The sequence below is a fragment of the Artemia sp. Qi Xiang Cuo genome, chromosome 18 (genome assembly GCF_049724085.1).
Source record: "Artemia sp. Qi Xiang Cuo chromosome 18, ASM4972408v1, whole genome shotgun sequence".
NCBI classification, from domain to species: Eukaryota; Metazoa; Arthropoda; class Branchiopoda; order Anostraca; family Artemiidae; genus Artemia; species Artemia sp. Qi Xiang Cuo.
Window position 1 is genome coordinate 43,184,848 of NC_142811.1, and position 20,497 is coordinate 43,205,344.

At 36.5% G+C, this 20,497-nt stretch overlaps 1 protein-coding gene across 1 annotated transcript in view; it reads left to right on the plus strand.

Annotated features, from left to right (window-relative positions):
* Cul4 (cullin 4) overlaps nt 1–20,497 on the plus strand; it is a 252,089-nt gene that overhangs the window by 112,420 nt on the left and 119,172 nt on the right. The gene's annotated exons all lie outside the window — the stretch shown is intronic.

Sequence of the window (20,497 nt, forward strand, 5' to 3'; positions counted from 1 at the left end):
AGTATCTTTCTAGTTCTCTATATATTAAAATCAAATCTTACTGGTATAGCCAGGAGAAAAGTTTAGGGTGCTAAGATTCACTCCCCTCTCCTTCTTTCTTAAATACAACGGATTATGTTAAAATGTATACTTCGCTAAATGTATAGAACGTGGCAAAGAGTCCGTTTCATGGCCTTTTTGTTGCCCCTCTCCTCTTGATTCATGCTTGATTCTTGCTTGATTAATTATTTGGTTTGGGACGGGGGTCAGTGGCGTGACTCTGTAAGCTCAGCTAGAGTTGACCCAGCTCTAAATGGGTACCTGGAGAAATCTGGGGAAGGTAAACAGGAAGGGTGTGCGAAAGCACAGGATGGTCAACACCGCCGGTAGGGAATGTAAAGTCCAATGCCGTATTCTTTACCTTTTACCTTTTTTTTATCGTGAATCAATTACCTGTTTTATGAGTAGATAGTACACAGAAGTAGGTAATATTGAGTTAGTTCTGTTTATCTGGAACATTTAAGTATTAAACCAAATCAGCATTCGAATGCTATGTTATTTTTTTTTTTTTTCTTAATTAACAATGGGTTTATTTAAAAAAAAAAAAAAATATATACATAATCGATTACCTGAAGCAATTCTTTTGCGGTATAAAACCCACCTAATAAAAAAAAAAACAAAGAAACAAAAAAAAAAAAAAAAAAAAAAAAAAAAAATAGAAAAATACAAACAAAAAACATAATTAGAGCTCAACTTACCGGACCCGAAAACCAAAGAACCTCCAAACAACACCCAACAAAATTATAATAATTATAATCATATTCAGCTGCAACTAAACCCTCCTCAAAAACAAAACTTAAGTGGCGTGGAATAATCCATTCAAAATATACACATCAAAACAATGGTTCTTTAGCGACTTACGAAAATCCTGCAAACCCCCAACATTCCTCAAATCCTCTGGCAAACTCTCCCAAACTAACGGAACAACATGGCGAATTGAAAACCTAGACCTGGACGTGACCATAGCTGGTCTTCGCACCAACTGAGAAGATCGTGTCAAATGATCGTGAGTAGTAGACGCAAGACTAAACATTCCTGAAAAACATGATGGTAACTCCGAAGCTAAATATTTAAACATAAAAAGAGCATTATAGAATACACATATTCCTGCCAACGGTAGAATTTTATACTCGCGGTAAAGATGCCTCACCGATACAGATGGGTCAATTTGATTACCATAAAGAACTCTAATTGCCATATTCTTTGTTACGCAGAGCGGATGGAGGTGAGTTACGAATGTTTTCGACCAAACCATACAACAGTAAATGAGATATGGGTGAACCATAGAAAAATACAACATTCTCAGAATTTCACACGGAAAAAGATACCTAAGTTTACGCATAATACCAATATTACGAGACAATTTGCTGTTAACAGATGCAATATGGTCTTTAAAACTAAGGCTTTCATCAATTATAACACCAAGGTATCTAGTACTAGTAGATCTTTCAATAGTATGGTGCCCTACTTCTATCCTATTAATCCATGGATAATGTCCAGTAATTCTACCATAAATCAAAAAATTCGACTTATTATGATTCAGTTTCAATTTATTTACTCGCATCCACTTTTCAATCGAAGAAATACCTTGTTTCAATATAGTCATCAACTCATTTTCAGTTCTAGCAGCTACGGTGAAATGGGTTAGACGGCATTTCGATATCAATTCTTGAGTGCCATATCCAAGCTCTCTGTTAGCAACAACGCTAACATGGTTTGTGTCGTTGAATTTAATTATTAATGTGTTAGTAACGACATTAACTTATGCTAGTACCGAGATTTGCAATATATACCCTGCCAAGTCTTGCTTAAAAGGATTAGTCTGATAAAATTAATATTCTCATCTGGTGGGCGTTGTTGCGTAATTTTTTGCAACCTTTTGCCAAATAGATTTGGGTATGGCTAAATTTAGCAATCAATGAATCTCTGTGTGCCATGCACTTAAAACAAAAAACAGATTTTGAAAGTACACCGTCTGATTTTCTACTGAAAAACACTGAAAAAAACAAACAATGATGAAATAGGACAAGAGGTACTGCAATAAATTGTCAAACACTGTAAAATTTATTTCAGATAATTAGAAGTAAGAGGCGTGTTAGAAAAAGCATTTAGCTTCTCTTGTTTTGTGCCGGAGATAGAGATGTTCAGTCTTGATGAAGCTTAAATCATTAGAAGGTGCGATTTTTGTTTTTTGATTAAATGGAGCAGAATTTCCTTTTAAATTTCAGGAAAGGACAGTCCCTAATAACGTTCTATCATACCTGCTAGAAAAACGCCAAAAATCAGCTCAAAGTAAATTTCATTCGATCATTTTTTCAGATTTGGGAATTCCCGGTGGTGCTACCCACTTTGATTGAACGCCTTGCCGACACGTTTCACTGTCTTTTCACTCAAATTACAAATTCTTAATAGCCTTCAATGATAACTAGTCCCTGGGAGAATTCTCTAATGGACCATTTGTCTTCGAGACGGTTAGCCGACGTTGAGGCTCGCAAAATGATTGTTAAGGTTTTTTCTTAAGGAATAATGTGATTGGCTAAAAAAAAAATGCTGGAACTAAAGTACACTTTTCAACAGGGAGGTATAGCACAATACTGTCTTTTTTTTTTTCCTTCGTTTTAACCTATTCCTAAACATTTAAGTTAAAATAATTTGATTTTGTTTTCCTCTTTGAAAAATTATGTATCTCCTTTCGATTCTATAATTTTGATTTGTTGTCGTTGTTTCATCAATGTCGTTAAGTGACCGATTATGCAACTCTTTTTCGCAAACTTTCCAGTTATCGGCGGCACTTTATCGATACCCAAAAAGAAAACAAACGTTTTTGTTCCTATCGATTAGTGTCCAATTTTCCACTCTTCATTCTTTTAAAGTTGAAAATCAGGCTGCGCGCAGGTTTAGCTCTATTTGTCTGATTTCCTGCATAGGAGGCCAAAAAGGGATAAATACTCTTCAATTCGCCGTTCAATGCTCTTTCCAAATAGAATTATCGCTATCGTCTTAATTGCGTGGATTCAAGTATATATTGACTCCTGTATTTTATTGACTCCTGTATATATTGACCTTATTGACTCCTGTATTTTACTTTAATGCTCTAAATTAAGATGGTAGCTTGTAATTCGACATTTTAATTGTCCTATGAGGTGTTTTGTCACATCCACGCTAAAGGTTTAATACTACTTTACTGAAAGTTTTTTTGAGTGCAAAAAATTTATTCAGCTAGAAATTGCAAATGTTTTACTGTTTAAAGCAAATGCATACTAATGAGCCCTTCCACTCTTGAAGTATTGTAAGAATACTTTATCCCATTCTTAGTGCCCTTGTGCTAGAGCATTTGTTCGTGAAGTAATGAGGGAAGAAGTCAAACTTTGGCGTAAAGAGTGGGGTAGGGGGAGGGGGAGGACAGCGCCCTAATATAGGATTTTTTTTAGTTTTTAGATCGCTCTTTAATTATATTTGGGAAAAAATTTAATTTTTATTCTATTTGGGTCTATTTTTAATACATTTTCCATGTTTGTTCTAAATTTAAGGGGAGCCACTGCCCCTCAGTTCCAAACTGTTACAATAAAGAAAACAGTATAAGTTTGTGATTGTACAGTCATTGAATTTAAGGCCTTTCCACGAAATTGTCAAATGTAGAGTGAGACATCAAATGTCTTTGTTTTGACCAGCTAGCCAAGGAGTGCACCGATTGGCCGAAATTTTTCAAGTGTGCTGAACGTCACGAGTCTACTAAAACCAACCTGCCGTTTGTTGCGAGTTAAATGTTCTCTGTATATAAGTTTTCTCTGTGTCTCTCTATATAATAATAATAATAATTTATTGATTACCCACTATAAAAAAGAAGTGGAGTACATCAAGAAAAAAAAAAAAAAAAAAAAAGCAAACTCACACTTAACAATTATTTACATAAAACGACGTAAATTATGGTGCGCAGTAAGACCTGCAGATAACGACAGCTTTCCCGCAAGCACAGTCGCTTTTTCCCGAAAATCAGGGAGGCAGAATCGTGATATTAGATGCCGGTTCCGGAACCAGGGAGGGAGGCACAAAAGGTACCGAGAAAATAGATTTCAGATCTTTAGGCTTCAGAATTGGAAGAAAATCAGATAAAAAAAAGAATAGAATGATCGCAAAATGAAGAATATAATTTCCATAGTGCTTGTATATTGTACCTCCCTATATTTGCAGCAATTTTTTAATATCCAATCTGAATTTTTTTTTTTTTTTTGCATTATAAAATTTCATTGCCTAAATTGGCTTTTGATTATTAGTAATGTGAAGACCAAGCCACCGAAAAAAAGAGACACAGGGAATAGAGAAAAAAAAAACCAGTTAAGAGGGAGACGAGAAGCAGTCCTCTAGAAGATTTTTTTTCGGATTTTGACTGCCCAATTTGTGCTGTAGCTCAATACCAGACTTGCTTGGCACAGTTCCAGTGGATCCACAATAAGACTAGAAAGAGCAGGCTGTTGCATACTCTATGTAAAGAATAGGTTTGAGGTTGCGAACCTTTTCGCAACCTGAATGACTTTTTCTACAAGCATGTCCACTCACCTTCTTCTATGAAGCTTTTTTTTTCTTCTGGCCCATATGTCAAAACAAGAAGACACAAACATAGGCACAAGGCTTACTCTGATTACCTGAAGGGTAAAACACCAAGTAAAGAGTACTTGGAAAGCTGCTTAATTCTGCGGTGCAAAACCATGTGAAACTGTAAAATGACGAGAAGTATTCCATCAAAGCCATCAGTTGATTCATTCATGTGAATGATGAGCAGAAACATAAAATCTAGCTATTAAACTGCACGAAGACTAGCAATACGTCGAGAACTCGTCATACACCTAAAGCTGCGATACTTGTTATAAAAAAACAAGAGGGAGAGGGCATTTGAGCTGAAACCACAAAAGATTACTTATCATTTCATATAAACAATGTCCATGATATTTTGAATTTATGGCACTCTGGTCAGAAATTATAATTTCTTGGGTCCTTCTAATCAATCTTGGAGAGAGTTCTCCCTTGCTCCTTGTATGCAGCAACGGGCTAGAACGATTAATAGACTTCTACCTTCGAAGGCTAAAACGTCGCTGAAACTTCTCGGTCTCAAACTGCTCCGGTCACAGGTTACAAATAATTAAATTTGTTTAAATGGTTGGCTAAAGACTGCCAACAAAGCTGGTGTAGATGAGGTGAATTGGCCCTCTAAAATTGATAGGTCTTCATTTTTGGTCTTGGGTAGGATGAACCATCTGGTTCCTGCAGGAATTTGTGTAACTGAGTGCATTTAAGCCTATCTCTGTATTCCACCAAACTGCATCTGTTAAGCATTAACTCCTCAGATTTAACTATTTTTTACATCCTACAGTGTTTTAGTTTGTTTGAAATAAAAGAAAGAAAGAAGCCCTGCAGTTTATGTTGCCCTTTTGTTCCCTTATTGGATTCAGAATAAATTGTGATTTTGCCATTAAACTATTACCGTCATATATATACCACCATAATGTAAAAATGTTTCTTAAGGCTGGATTTTCAAGCAGTGAAGATGGTCCAAAACTAGCACACCGCGACTTTTCAAATCTGAACGGTTTACACTTCCTGTAATCATGACCATAAGTAAGGAGGTTAAAGGCTAAAACCCCCTCCTACCAAGTGTAAAAAAATAACTAGAATATACACTTTCATTCAATGGCAAAAAAAAGGCTAAAAAAACATTAATTTGTTTCCCTTTGCGATTGAACCGAAGTACTTATGCTACTTAACACTAAGCGTGGATAAAACCGGTTTTGATTTTGCATCCGCAAGATCAAATTGGCTATATGGATTCTACCGTTCTTTTGTCTTCTAATCTTTCATAATAATGAAAAATTAGAAGACACACAAAGAAGAGAGATAGCTTAACCTAGCACTGTTTGATAACCATAGTATTCTAAGGTCTTTGGTCTGAATGGAGCATAACATGATAAACTGCTTTGGTTAATGAGCCATAAACAATGTCTTAAGGAAAGAACATTTTTTGGCTATGCATAAAAGTACCGCTTTTTTATTATTTACGCCTTGTCGTTTAACTCACTAGTCTATAACTCCATTGGACTTTGACAGGAATTAAATAAAAAAAACACGTTTTTTTAACTGAAAGTAAGGACAACAATAAAACTTAAAACAAACATAACTTAGTTCATATGTGAACGGAGCGGTCCTACCGCAAATACCTTACTCTTTACGCTAAAGTTTTTTATTGTTTAAAAAATATCTTTGTGAGAAAGTAATAACTTATCGTAAAGAGAGATGCGGTGAGGAGGGAACAATCTCATTCATATACGGAATAATTTCTGGTAGTTTTAAGTTTTAATGTCGCTCCTTACTTTCAGTTAAAAAAACTTTTTTTTTTTTATTTAATTTTTGAATAAATGCAGGTTTTTATCTTGGCTCACAGTACATGAATAATTAAAACAAAATTGTCATATTAATTTACTTTTATTTGGTTAAATGGCTGGCTTTCTCGAAACTTGTTTCATTTTATTTACGAACGTTTTTATTAGTAATAAATATACGTAACTTGCGAATTAACTTACGTAACGAATTTCTATATTCATATATTTTTAATACGATTATTAGGGGGTTCGCTCTCTAGCCAATACCTAGCTCTTTAAGCGAAATGTCGAATTTTTTTCAAATTCTTTAAAAATGACCGATTAATCACAAAGGCCGTTAATTAGAATAAATAGCTCTTATGAAAGTACTAAAAAATCTTTGGCTTAAAGAGTGAGGTATTGACTAGGGGGTGAACCCAATCATATATGTAATATTTTCTGTTCGTTTAAAGTTTTGATGTTGCTGCTGTTGCAGTTGAAAAACTTGTTTTTTTTATATTTAATTTCTGATCTTTTTTTCATAATGCTGGGAAGTTCGGCGTCCCCTTCATAGCAATGTCCCATCCCCCATGAAAACTTCCTTTATGGAAATATCCTCCTACATAACCCCCGACCCCAGGCACGTACGCAGGAATTTGTTTCGGGGGGGGCCAAAACATTCAAACCCATTTTTATTTGAGAAAAATCATAAAATTATGGGAAAATGAAAAAAATCGTGAGATTTAGGGGGGCCCGGGCCCGGCGGCCCCCCGGCGTACGTCCCTGCCCGCCACCCCCCCCCCACTACCAGGAAAAATCTCCCCTTAAAACGTCTGTACTGTATACTTCCCAATAACCAATACTACATGTTAACATTGGGTAAAGTTCATAACTTTCAGCCCTCCTCCCGGGAACTTTGGGGGATTAAGTCATCCTAAAAGACATACTTATAATATTTTCGAACATGCTGAACAAAATGGCTATCTCAAAATTTTGATCAGGTGACTTTGGGAAAACAATGAGCGTGGGAGGGGGCCTAGTTGCCCTCCATTTTTTTTGGTCGCTTAAAAAGGGCACTAGAACTTTTAATTTCCATTGCAATGAGCCCTCCCACTATATTCTAGGACCACTGGGTCGATACGATCACCCCTGGGGAAAAAAATAAAAATAAACACGCAATAACCAATAACCAAATACCCAATGCTATATGGTCCCAATAACCAATGCTATATTTTAACATTGGGTAAAGTTCATAACTTTCAGCCCTCCTCCTGGGGGCTTCGAGGGATTAAGTCATCCTAAAATACATAGTTATAATATTTTCGACCATGCTGAACAAAATGGCTATCTAAAGATTTTGATCGGGTGACTTTGGGATAAAAATGAGTTTGGGAGGGGGCCTAGTTTCCCTCCATTTTTTTTGGTCACTTAAAAAGGGCACTAGAACTTTTTATTTCCATTCGAATGAGCCCTTCTAAGATATTCAAGGACCACTGGGTTGATACAATCACGCCTGGGGAAAAAAAAATAAATAAAGACACATTCATGACCTTTCTTCTGGCAAAAAATGCAAAATTCCCTTTTTACGTAGATAGGATCTTCAAATCTCTACAGTAGGGCTCTCTAATACGTGGAATATGATTGTGCGATTTTCTTTAAGGTTTTATTGCTTTTAGGGGGTCTTCTCCCCTTTTTTCGAAAATCAGCAAAATTTTCTCAGGCGCGTAACTTTTGATAGGTCGAATTGAACTTGATGAAACTTATATATTTGAAAACAGCATTAAAATCCGATCCTTTTTATGTATCTATTTGTATCAAAATACCGTTTTCTAGAGTTTCGGTTACCATTGAGTCGGGTCCCAATAACCAATACTATTTGTTAACATTGGGTAAAGTTCATAACTTTCAGCCCTCCTTCTGGGGGCTTCGAGGGATTAAGTCATCCTAAAAGACATAGTTATCATATTTTTGACCATGCTGAACAAAATGGCTATCTAAAAATTTTGATCGGGTGACTTTGGGAAAAAAATGAGCGTGGAAAGGGTCCTAGTTGCCCCCTATTTTTTTGGGTCACTTAAAAAGAGCACTAGAACTTTTAATTTCCGTTCCAATGACCCTACCACGATATTTTAGGACCACTGAGTCGATGCGATCACCCCTGGGGGAAAAATAAATAAAATAAACACGCATCCATGATCTTTCTTCTGGCAAAAAATGGAAAATTCAACATTTTTGTAGATAGGAGCTTGAAACCTCTACAGTATGGTTCTCTGATACGGTGAATATGATGGCGTGATTTTTATTAAGGTTCAATAACCTTTAGAGGGTCTTTCCCCCTTTTTTCGAAAGTCAGCTAAATTTTCTCAGGCGCGTAACTTTTGATGAGTAAAATTAAACTTGATTAAACATATATATATGAAATTCGAATAAAAATCTGATTCCTTTGATGTATCTATTGGTATCAAAATTCCGTTTTTTAGAGTTTCGGTTACCATTGATCCGGGTCGCTCCTTACTTACAGTTCGTTACCACGAACTGTTTGATAACTAATAAAATAGAACCTGTCATTTTGAAAAGGAAACATCAATTCTGGAATCTTATTGCAAAAGTTGATAGTATTCAGATAGATATTGGCTTGAAAGAAAAATCACCTGTGCCGTTTTACAAACGATCTTCAGGCTTAATGCTTATGTTCCTTCTGAAACAAGCAAGCTTGCAACAAGCCTGCAGCTGTAACCTGCACCAAAAATAGACCGTAAGAGAACAGAAAAATAGCATACTGAAACTTAAACTGGGAACATAACCTCAAGGAGCGATTCTCCAAAACAAGAAAAATCCTCATGAAAAAATTTGTTACGCGGTAACAAATTAGAGGAAGGGGGGGTGCAATGGCAAATGAAATGGTATTTCTCTCTATTAAAAAAAAAAAAAAAAAAAAAAAAAAAAAAAAAAAAAACGAAACAAAAATGACAGGTAATACAATAGGGAATTTCCAAGATTGTGAAATTAATTCAAACCTTTTATAAATATTTAGGCTCTGTATCCAACAGCCGTCTATATGTCAGCCGTCTCAGCTTCGGCTCAGATATAGAGCCCAAATTTGCATTTAAGGTTTAAACAAATTTCACTGTCTTGAAAATTCCCTATTGTTTTAGCTGTTGCTTGTTTTTATGATTGAATAGTGCATTTGTAAATTAACTTTGTTTAACATGCCAAAGATATGAGTCGAGTAATCATTTTTTTTTATAATTGTTCAAGGTTTTTTTTTTTCAATTTGGATCCTTTTCTTGTAAAAAACTTCAAAACATTCAAAAATAGCTGAATATCTTGTTAAGCAAGAGTCTTTTGATAGTCAGTGAACTAAAGTAACCGAGTAAAGATGACATCGTTTTCCTTTTATAACTGAGCAAACAATCGTGAGCTACTTCGAATTGCTTTGAAGTTCGAAGTTGACATCATTTATAACATATTGCAAAGAATTGCTTCTAATCTTGTTAACAGCATTTATAACATATTGTAAAGGCTGGTGTAATCTAGGATTCACACGATGACAACCAACCATTGATGGTGCACCGTCACTCGCAAAACACCGGGACACCAATAAAGACCCAACTGGCAGGATCTCTTCCTAATAGGGTGCTTCTTCCACGGTGGTAGATTTAGAACAGATTTACAACTATTCCCCAAAAATACAATTTCTTTCACTTCAAAATTCCTTTGTTTGCTTTATGTTCCCTTCTCCCCAGTCTAATCCCGAAATTTCTCAGTTCATTCAAATGATAAACTCTGTCTGTACGCTATCTGCTCAATAATTAGACGATGTTTTTCATTTCTGATTTTTGAACTTTTTGCTTCAATCGTTTCACTCAACCCTTTTTAAATGCTAAAAAATTCAAAAGCACCCATAAAAAAAATCAAAGAATTTGATTTTCAACTTACAAAGAGGGCTTATAAAGGTTGCTCTTTTGGCTTTTCTAGATGGCTATACGTCTTTACAATAGATGGTGTAAATGGAAATTTCCAATCTTGTTAGTTCAAATAATTATTTTTTGCTCCGTGATTTCGGAGGCAGGCAATTCTTCTGCTACTGTTTTTGCTAATAAAGTTTAATGGTAACAATTCTGTTGCAGTGCAAAACCCAAAATATTGACTAACATTAATCTGTTCATCGAGATTCTCAGCTACAGATAATTGGGTATGAAATGTGGAAATGTTTCTACATTTATATGCTTATGTTGGTATCCAAAGATAGCAAAGCTTATAGTAGCTTTCTTGCCCTCAATTGTTTCCTTTTATTTCTCGATAAGAAAAGAAGAAGTGCATTAGTGTTGAAGATATCTGTTAACAAAAATTATTGTTGAATCACAGAAAACTTTCCAACTTGTAATGATGCAAAACTTGTTTTGAAAGACATAACAGAACGGAAATAAATTACCATAATGTATTTATAATTCAACCTGTCCAGTAGTTCTTCTACTGGACAGAATTCCTTTCATGAAAAAAATGTAATACTTAGACGTCTTTCTATTAAAAATCCCTCAAAACGGGTCACTTTCTTTACCTTTTAACGTACGGTCAGGGAATTCGTAACGTCTTAGCGTCTTATTCGTACGGTCAAATTCGTAACGTCTTTTTCCAGCCTATTTAATGCTGATTTGTAGTTAAACTTTTCTTTCTCCCAAATTGAAGGTATATGGCTTTCGATATATACCATTCTGGTTTTTCCTAATCAAAATTTAAATAAATTTAGTAAATATGGAGTAAGGTCTGAATTAACTCCTACGCAAATATACCATAAGTATTTCTCATTGTTATTCGTTATTAGTGTGGTTTAATCTAAAGCTCCTCAGTTTCGTCAATTTTTTCCGTGAACCAGGCGTTTTATCCTGCCTGGCACCATTGGAAGCCATATCAACTCTGGAGGGCCACTTCACTACGCCCATCTTCAGCCAACCTGTTGACAGTTTCTACAGAAGCATACTCTCGGCCCCAAGTTTGTTGTACATTTGTCAGAAATCCCTCCTTTGGCAATCTTGCTTCTGCTCCCATGAAAGAAGTTGTGACACGTCGATTGAACTTTAAAAAGGATAACCTATGACCGGTGTAGTTTGAAATGTTGGAGATTAAGACTACGTTTTAATATTGAAGTTAAAACGTTTTAGCCCATGCTGTCTAGAAGGAGCGCAAAAGATCTCAACAAAATTGACTAGAAGGGCCGTGGGAAATCTTGGGTAATATAGGGGTATATATTGGAAACATCATGTATATCACATTTATATCAAGGCATAAATGGATCTTTTATGGTTTCAGCCCACTTTGTCCTACTTTTGTCTAGTATAACATGTATCGCAGCGCTAGGTACATGATGAGCCCTCGATATAGGGACTCATAAGGGACTAGCTAGTCCCTTATGCATTTTAATGACTATATTTTGTGTCTGCTGAAAATTTGCAGAATGAATCAACAGATGGCTTTGATGGAATCATTCTCTTAGGTAGGTGTCTCTAGTGCCGAATAAAGCAGTTTTTAAGGAATTTTTCCCATGGTGTTTACTCCTAAGGGTGGTCAGAGCAAGCTGTGTGCCTACATTTGTGTTATGTTGTTTTGACATATCGTCACGAGAAAAGAGAGCTTCAGAGAAGGAAGTGAGTTGACGTGCCTATGAAAGCCGGTCATTCTCGCCACCTCTAACCTTTGCTTTAAAGGGAGCATTTGGTCTTTGGCGGTGCTTTGGAATACGCTACTAGCCCTATTGTGTATCAAATGGAATGGTGCCACGTGAGTTTTGAATTGAGCTCCAACATAAAGTGGGTAGTCATAACCAGAAAAGAATCTCATAGATGACTTACATAAACCTGTTTATGTAAGTCCTACACAGGTTACATAAACCTGTGTATCGACTTACATAAACCCAAAACTAACAGAAATTACAATAAATAACCGAGTCAAACTCAAAACGTGCAGAAATTAACATAAGTTGGGCTCAAAACCCCTATTTCTTCCCAAGGCCAGAACAAAATTTGCACTTTACTGAAAAAAATATAAATGTTTTTACTTTTATAACTTTAATAAATCAAATAGTATTAACATTTTGATTACTAAATATCAGTATATCTGTATATTAAACTGGCAATGCACATTCACTTTTATTTTTTCAGTAAAGTGCAAATTTTGTTCTGGCCTTGGGAAGGCATAGGGGTTTTGAGCCCAACTTATGTTAATTTCTGCTCGTTTTGAGCTTGACTCGGTTATTTATTGTAATTTCTGTTCGTTTTGGGTTGCATTTATTTATCGCTGCTGATTTGTGGTAGTTTCACGCTTGGTAGATTATTTGATTTGATTTTTGCTCATTTTTTGTTTAAATGGAGTTCCTTACTTTTATTTGAAAAACTTATTTTGTGGATAAAGTTTTTTTTTAATTAATTTCTGTTCGTTTTATAGTGACATAGTCTTTTCAGGGAAAAAAAAAATAATACTTTAAGTCTTTTCATTTTTTAAGACTATAGTTTAGCCTGCTATTTGTATGCTGGAGAATTTTTTTTTAGTAATTTTTAACAAAATACACACTTTCAAAAATCTGGACACAAATAGTAGTTTTTAATTTAGTTTCATACCTCCTCTAGTTGACCTGAACTAGAAAAATTGATACCATTCGCAAAAAACATGTTTACTTTCTTTGATAGCTTGGATACACTTACGCTATTTTGATTGGTTAAATTTTAAGAGCAGAATTAGCCCCTAAAGTTTGGACATAATACCCTCAGTCGTTCTTGGGATACTGCTGAGATGCCTTATTGGGAATTTGCATTAACAGAGCGCATTTTGATTTAATTTTAAGGCAATATTTAGTTTTTAAACATAAGTGGCAAATGGGAGAGTCGGTGTGGGCGGGGGATTAGTTGCCCTCCAATCACTTTCGACTATTAAATAGGGCATCAGCCCTTTCTATTTTCAATTTAAAGAGCCCTTTTCGAAGTTCCCACGACAACTCCTTCGATACAAAGCGCCCTGGTCTAAACAACAACAGCAACAAAAATAATACATTATATCCCACATCGATCTTTACTGTAAAAACGTCAAGCCTTCCAATCACTTATGACTATTAAAAAGGGCACTAGGCCTTTTGAATTCCAATCGAATGAGGCATTTTTGAAATGACAACGCTTTATATAAAAACCCTAAATGCCCCAGGGCATAAATTACAACCCTTACCCTAAGGGCTGTTAGTTTGGTTGTCATCCTCTAAGACCTAATTTCCAGAACTTTCAACTACGTTAAACAAAATGGTTATCTCAAAATTTTGATTGGATGTGTTTTGGGAAAAGGTGAGCGTGAGAGGGGCTTTAGTCGCTCTCTAATCACTTTGAACTATTAAAAACGGCACTAGCCCTTTCAATTTCCAATCAAATGCGCCTTTTTGAAGTTTCTACGACAACACTTTCAATAAAAACCGTATATGTCCCCAGGCCATAACTTACAACCCTTGCTTTGAGGGCTGGGGGGGGGGGGGTTGTCATTCTTAAAGACCTAATTTCCAGAATTTTCTACTACGTTGAACAAAATGGCTATTTGAAAATTTTGATTGGATGTGTTTGATGGAATGGTGGGCGTGAGAGGGGGGTTAGTTACCCTCCAATCACTTTCGACTATTAAAAATGGCACTACCCCTTTCAATTTCCAATCAAATCAGCCCTTTAAAAGTTTCTACGACAACACTTTCAATAAAAACCTTATATGCCCCCAGGGTATAACTTACAACTTTTGCCCTGGGGGCTCTGGGGGGTTTGTCATCCTTAAATACATAATTTCCAGAACTTTCAACTACTTTGAACAAAATGGCTATCTCGAAAATTTGATTGAATGTTTTTGGGGAAATGGGGGGGGGGCGTGAGAGGAAGGTTAATTACTCTCCACTTACTGTCAACTATTAAAAAGGGCAATTTCAATTTCGAATCAAATGAGCCCTTTTTGAAATTTCTACAACAACTTTCTATATAAACTTTATATGCCCCCAGGGCATAACTTACAACCCTTGCACTGAGGGCTCTGAGGGGGTTATTATCCTAAAAAATCTAATTTCCAGAACATTCAACTATGTTGAACAAAATAGATATCTCAAAATTTTGAATGGATGTGTTTGGGAAAGTAATGGGCGTGAGAGGGGCGTTTGTCGCTCTCCAATCACTTTAAACTATTAAAAAAGGCACTAGCCCTTTCAATTTTCAATTGAATGAGCCCTTTTGAAGTCTCTACAACAACGCTTTCAATTAAAACCTTATATGCCACCAGGGCATAACTTATAACCCTTGCCCTGAGGGTTGGGGGAAGGGGTTGTCATCCTTAGAGACCTAATTTCCAAAACTTTTAACTACGTTGAATAAAATGGATATCTAAAAATTTTGATTGGATATATTTGGGGAAAAGGTGGGTGTGAAAGGGGGGTTAGTTGCCCTCAAATCACTTTCGACTATTAAAAGGGCACTGGCCCTTTGAATTTCCAATCGAAGCAGCCCTTTTTCAAGTTTCTACGACAAAGATTTTAATAAAAACCTAATATGCCCCCAGGGCATAACTTATAACCCTTGCCCTGAAGATTGTGGGGGGAGTGACCTGCTCAAAGGTATAATTTCCTGAACTTAAAACTGCATGGAACAAAAAGACTATCTCAAAATTTTGATTGGATGTGTTTGGGGAAATGGTGGGCGTCGAAGGGGTGTTAGTTGCCTTCCAATCACTTTTGACTATTAAAAAGGGCACTAGCCATTTCAATTTCCGATCGAATGACCCCTCTTTTTGAAGTTTCTACGACAACACGTTCTGTAAAAATCTTATATGCCCCAGGGCATAACTTACAACCCTTTGCCTGAGGGCTGCGGGGGGTTTTCATCCTCAAAGACCTAACTTCCAGAACTTAAAGCTACGTTAAATAAAATGGCTATCTCAAAATTTTGATTGGATGTGTTTGGGGAAAAGGTGGGCGTGATAGGGGGGTTAGTTGCCCTCCAATCACTTTTGACTATTAAAAAGGACACTAGCTCTTTGAATTTCCAATCGAATAAGCCTTTTTTGAAGTTTCTACGACAACGGCTTCTATAAAAACCTTATATGCCCGCAGGGGATAACTTACAACCCGTGCCCTGAGGACTGTGGGGGAGTGTTCTCCTCAAAAAAGTAATTTCTATGTGGAAATCAACTACGCTGAACAAAATGGCTATCTCAAATTCTGATTGGATGTGTTTGGGAAATGGTTGGTGTGGAAGGGGTGTTAGTTGCCTTCCAATCACTTGCGACTCTTAAAAAAGGCACAAGCCACTCCAATTGCCAATTGAATTAGCCCTTTTTGAAGTTTCTACAACACCTTCTTCGTTACAAAGGGCCTGGTCTAAAGGAAAAAAATAATAAATAATGCATTGTGCCAACATTGTTCTTATATGCCCCCAGGGCATAACTTAAAACCCTTGCCTTGAGTGTTGGGGGCGAGTGTCCTCCTCAAAAACATATTTTCTACCTAGAAATCAACTACGCTGAACAAAATGGCTATCTCAAAGTTTGATTGGATGTGTTTGGGAGAATGATGGGCGTGGGGGGGGGGCTAGTTGCCCTCCAATCACTTTTGACTATTAAAAAGGGCACTAGCCACTCCAATTTCCAATCGAATGAGTCCTTTTCGAAGGTTCTATGACAACTTCTTCGATACGAAGTGCCCTGGCATGGAAAAAGAAAAAGCAAAAACCAAAAAATAGAAATACTTTGTGCCAACATCGTTCTTTACTGAGGCAGCGCGCGCTGCCTATGATTAGCCTTCAAACAGGGTTACTAATTGTTCAAGCATTAGAAATTGTAAAGATAGGCCTAGTTATTTCAATGAATTTACTAGGCTATCCCTAATTTGAGCAGAATATATTTTGCGTAAAATTTCCTTCGCCTAACTAACATCTTTGGAAGACCGTAAAAAGATCCTAAAACTGCAGTTTAAAATATTACGTCCACTAAAAATATTACACGGGTGAAGGGACCAGAATAATAATTGTGAGGGGAATGGAATATGAATACGTTTGAGGATAAAAGGTGATATGACAAAAACAATCCTCAGATAAAAAAGAAAAGAAATTAATTTTTACCCACCGAATGAAACAAAACTTTAAACAGTAAGAATTCCTGGCAATAAGATCAATTCCTTCAATATATCATGCGTTCAATCATTAGGTATTAAACATTAATACAGTATGTCCAAAACCTAAAATTGCAAAAGAAAACAAAACTTAAACTTACAATTTGGCTTTTTTTTTAACAATTCTCCTTTAGAAATTCAATTTCAAAACCCAAAATCCAACTCAACGTTTTTAAACAACTTTTAGTATAATTCTTGACTAATTTTGTCAAGATTGTCTTGACTACGAATGATGTAAATGTAAGAATCTTATAGCATTGGGAATACTGGATTCGAAATGGTTTAATCTAAATTCAGAAAAATGATACTTTTGCGAACATATGAAGAACCGCCTATAAATAAATTGTATCGGTCTGGTTTTTATGCAAAGTAACACAGGAGACGAAAATTAACGAACAAGAGAGCAGTAAAAAATTATTGTATGTAAAGTAATAATTGGGATAGTCATTGGAGGTGACACCATGATTGGGTGATTCTCGGGAAAATTTCGGGGATTCGGGGAAAAACATAGACTTTCGGGGAAATCCCCGAAAATTCGGGGATAGTGGAAGCCCTGATGCTGAATGGCAATTCAATCTCCCAATTTATGTAGAGCATTTTTAAAAGCCAATCGTTTCCCAGGTAAAATGTTACCACAGATTCTGTTAGGTTGCAAAATATGATTTTATGGACTGGTATTAACACGTTCGGACTAAAAGAGTTCATTATAAATGGGGAATTGATTTGTTTATCCAGTGTCTACTCAGGGCTACCCTTTGGTGAATAGGCTTTTTTATTTCAACTACCTCCCTGAAAACTTGCATGAAACCTTTAACTGGGCAATAATGGAGGTGTTATCAAATGAAATGGTGTGGAAAATCATAGACATGTTAAGCCAAGGTGGAATTAAATGTTTCAGGTCTTTTGCGTAGCTTCGTAGCTTTGTCGATTGAGGGCCTGTGTTCCGACAACCTCTCCCTCAATTGTTGTTGGGTTCTTCTAACATAGAAACAACTACAAGAACAGGAAGCCCTATAAACATCACTCCCCAAAGCGGGGTTGGTTTTATCTTTGCCGGTGTTGAAAAAGCTCTGTATTTTATTAGAATTTTTGAAGGTTATATTAAGGTTACGTTTTGTTAGAACTCTTCGCAATTTGTCACTCAGTTTGGGAATATAGGGTAACGCAGTGAAACCTTCATTATCACCCACCAAAGGGATGATATCTGTTGGGGGTTGTGGAGTTGATGCATCCTTTTCTGCCTTTTTTGTCTCTTTTCCATTCCAGTGATTTTATGGTATATCTGTTGCAAAATATCCCATTTCATTGGTATTTTTTTTATTATTCTGCACGGAGGACGGTCAAGCGGAGGTCTTGTCCGAAATATTGACATTGTAATCTGCGTTTTTTTTCACTAGCTGTTTTTATCCTCGTTTTCTCTTCTTTACGGTTTTTTATCGTTTTGTCATGATTAGCCAGTGTGGTCTCAGAAATTGTTTATTTATAGTTTTTTTTTTATACTGCTTTAATTAAGATTATAGCTGGTAACCACAGCTTCCTAGTATTTGGTGGTGTGTGCCAATCTTTGCCGCTCTTCTTGTCAATGAAGACATTAATTCTTTGGTTAGTAATTATACAGGATCACGGACAATTAGCATTGGCAAAGTTTAGCTTAAAATACACAGCGGGAATATTAAGAGTGTGGTTACATATTAAACTTTTCAAAATTGTTTCTATTCTCACCTCGTCGGTTGGTCATGTCATACTGCAGTAAGATACCAGGAGAAAGCTCGCCAAAAGATCAAATAATTTATATATATATATATATATATATATATATATATATATATATATATATATATATATATATATATATATATATATATATATATATATATATATATATATATATATTAATATTCTAATGATTTCGATTAGATTGTCGAGAAAATCTACAAATTTATGCTTTTTCCCTTGTATCATCTTTGAAATTAAGGATGGGGAACCTATATCAGAATGAGGCACATGGCTTTATAAATATTAATCCACTTTCTAGCTAATGAACGTGATACCCTGCTTACTCTTCTGTGCATCCGTGCAGATCTTAATCCTGCGTATACTATCTCGCTTGCCAAACTTATGAAAGCCTACTAGTAAGCAATATGGCATAATAGATATCGAACTGTTTATGATAATATACGCTGGGTAAAGAGCAACCCTTTTCTTTAGAAACCGGAACTCTAAATAAGGATTTTCTATATCAATGTATGCATCAGAAGAATCCACTTTGTGTTGATTCCAAAAGCGTGGATTTATTAATTTTAAATTGAGCTGCTTACATCTATTTTGATCAGGAAATTTGCATAATTTTAGAAAAGGGAAGACAACACTTCCAAATGGGACATTGGAAGACAACACTTCCATGGGACTGTCCAAATGGGTCAGTCCAAAATGGACTCAGTCCAAATGGGACTGACCAAAACTGAAGCGGCTTTTTTAATGTCTTTTTTGCCTCATCATATTGAACAGATTTTATGGTCATAAAATCTTGGAAGGGATAGTTTCTTCTGTTGCAGGTTAAAATTTGTGCGAGGGGCTAATAACTGACCGTCGCAGGTGTCCCTTCCTTCATGCCTCCGGCTGTGCCTCAGTGCCTCCGGCACGCCTGAAACAGCGTGTTCCTGGAAGCGAAGGAACACAGTTTTATCTTTGGCTTATGGAAAGTGTACGGCGCGTTTTTTACGACGGCAAACTTTCTCCTCTTGAGAGGTTATCTTTACTTGGTCGTGTTGTTTACTGCGTTCGACATTGGAGATCCTGGGTCCTAAAAAGTGGACATTATGCTTTGAACGAGAATTTTATTACCACAAACCTTTACCATTGCCTAGAGATAAATATGCATTCCCTAGTGATTCTCATTCGTCGATTCAAACGGCTTGGGCTCGAACGTCTTTTCAAACTCTCCGACATGAATAGCCAACCGTGTGAAGATTTTTTCAGGAAGATGCGGTCTCAAACCAGCACTTACAGTACTGTAATAAACTTTTCGTTCCTCCAACTTCTACATCGAATTCGTCGATATGAAAGTATAACGGATTTTGAAGCTCAATATTCTAATGAACAGTTGTCCTTGCCCAAGGCCAAGCGAGTTAGATCCATTGGTGTTGTGTCTGTCAGTTCCGATTTTTCTTTGCCCTGGGACGATGAAATCAAGCTCGAGCTAGGGCGAGCTCATATTGAAAGCCAGCGAATAATGAAAGCCTTGATACCCGACGACGTACTTTCTGCTTTCGGTCACCAAGTACCGAACGTTCGTCTTTCTGTACTTCACGACAGTGACTCAGACGATGACTCAGAGGAAAATACTCTGTCCGATAAGCAGGAAAAGGCTTCCACGACTGACACTGAATCGGGCTCGGAAAGTGACGGCATCTTTGAAGATTTGCCAGTGATTGCTCACTGTGTGAAACACCAAGTTGAGAAAAATTGGGTTAGTGAACCTGTGACGAACATGAAGAATTCTAGGTTTTGTCTTGTCAAGACTTCTGACGGCTCCATAACACCAATAAAAAAATCCACGCTGTTGTGGCTTTTGAGGGAAAGCTCTGAGAAGCTGAGCAGTCATCGATTAAAACGCGTGATGGTCCAGGGCCGAAGAGTAGGACTACGTGTGTCGCCACAAACCAATGCAGAGGTCGTTGTGAAATCGGAATTGCGTATCGGTGAATGGTGCGTTTACAGACCGGTTGGCAGGGGAAAGAGAGTATTAGTTGGGCGAGTCATACAATTTGGCTACTTGTCTGGGCGAAGATGCCACTCTGTTGACACGGAGAATATGGCGATGCCGTTCCCTGACAACATAGGAATTATGTGCCAGTGGTTACGGCTGAATGCTGATCTCATATTAACTGCCGCATTGGTAGACCAGGGTTACTGTGACTCCAGCCTGTATATCATG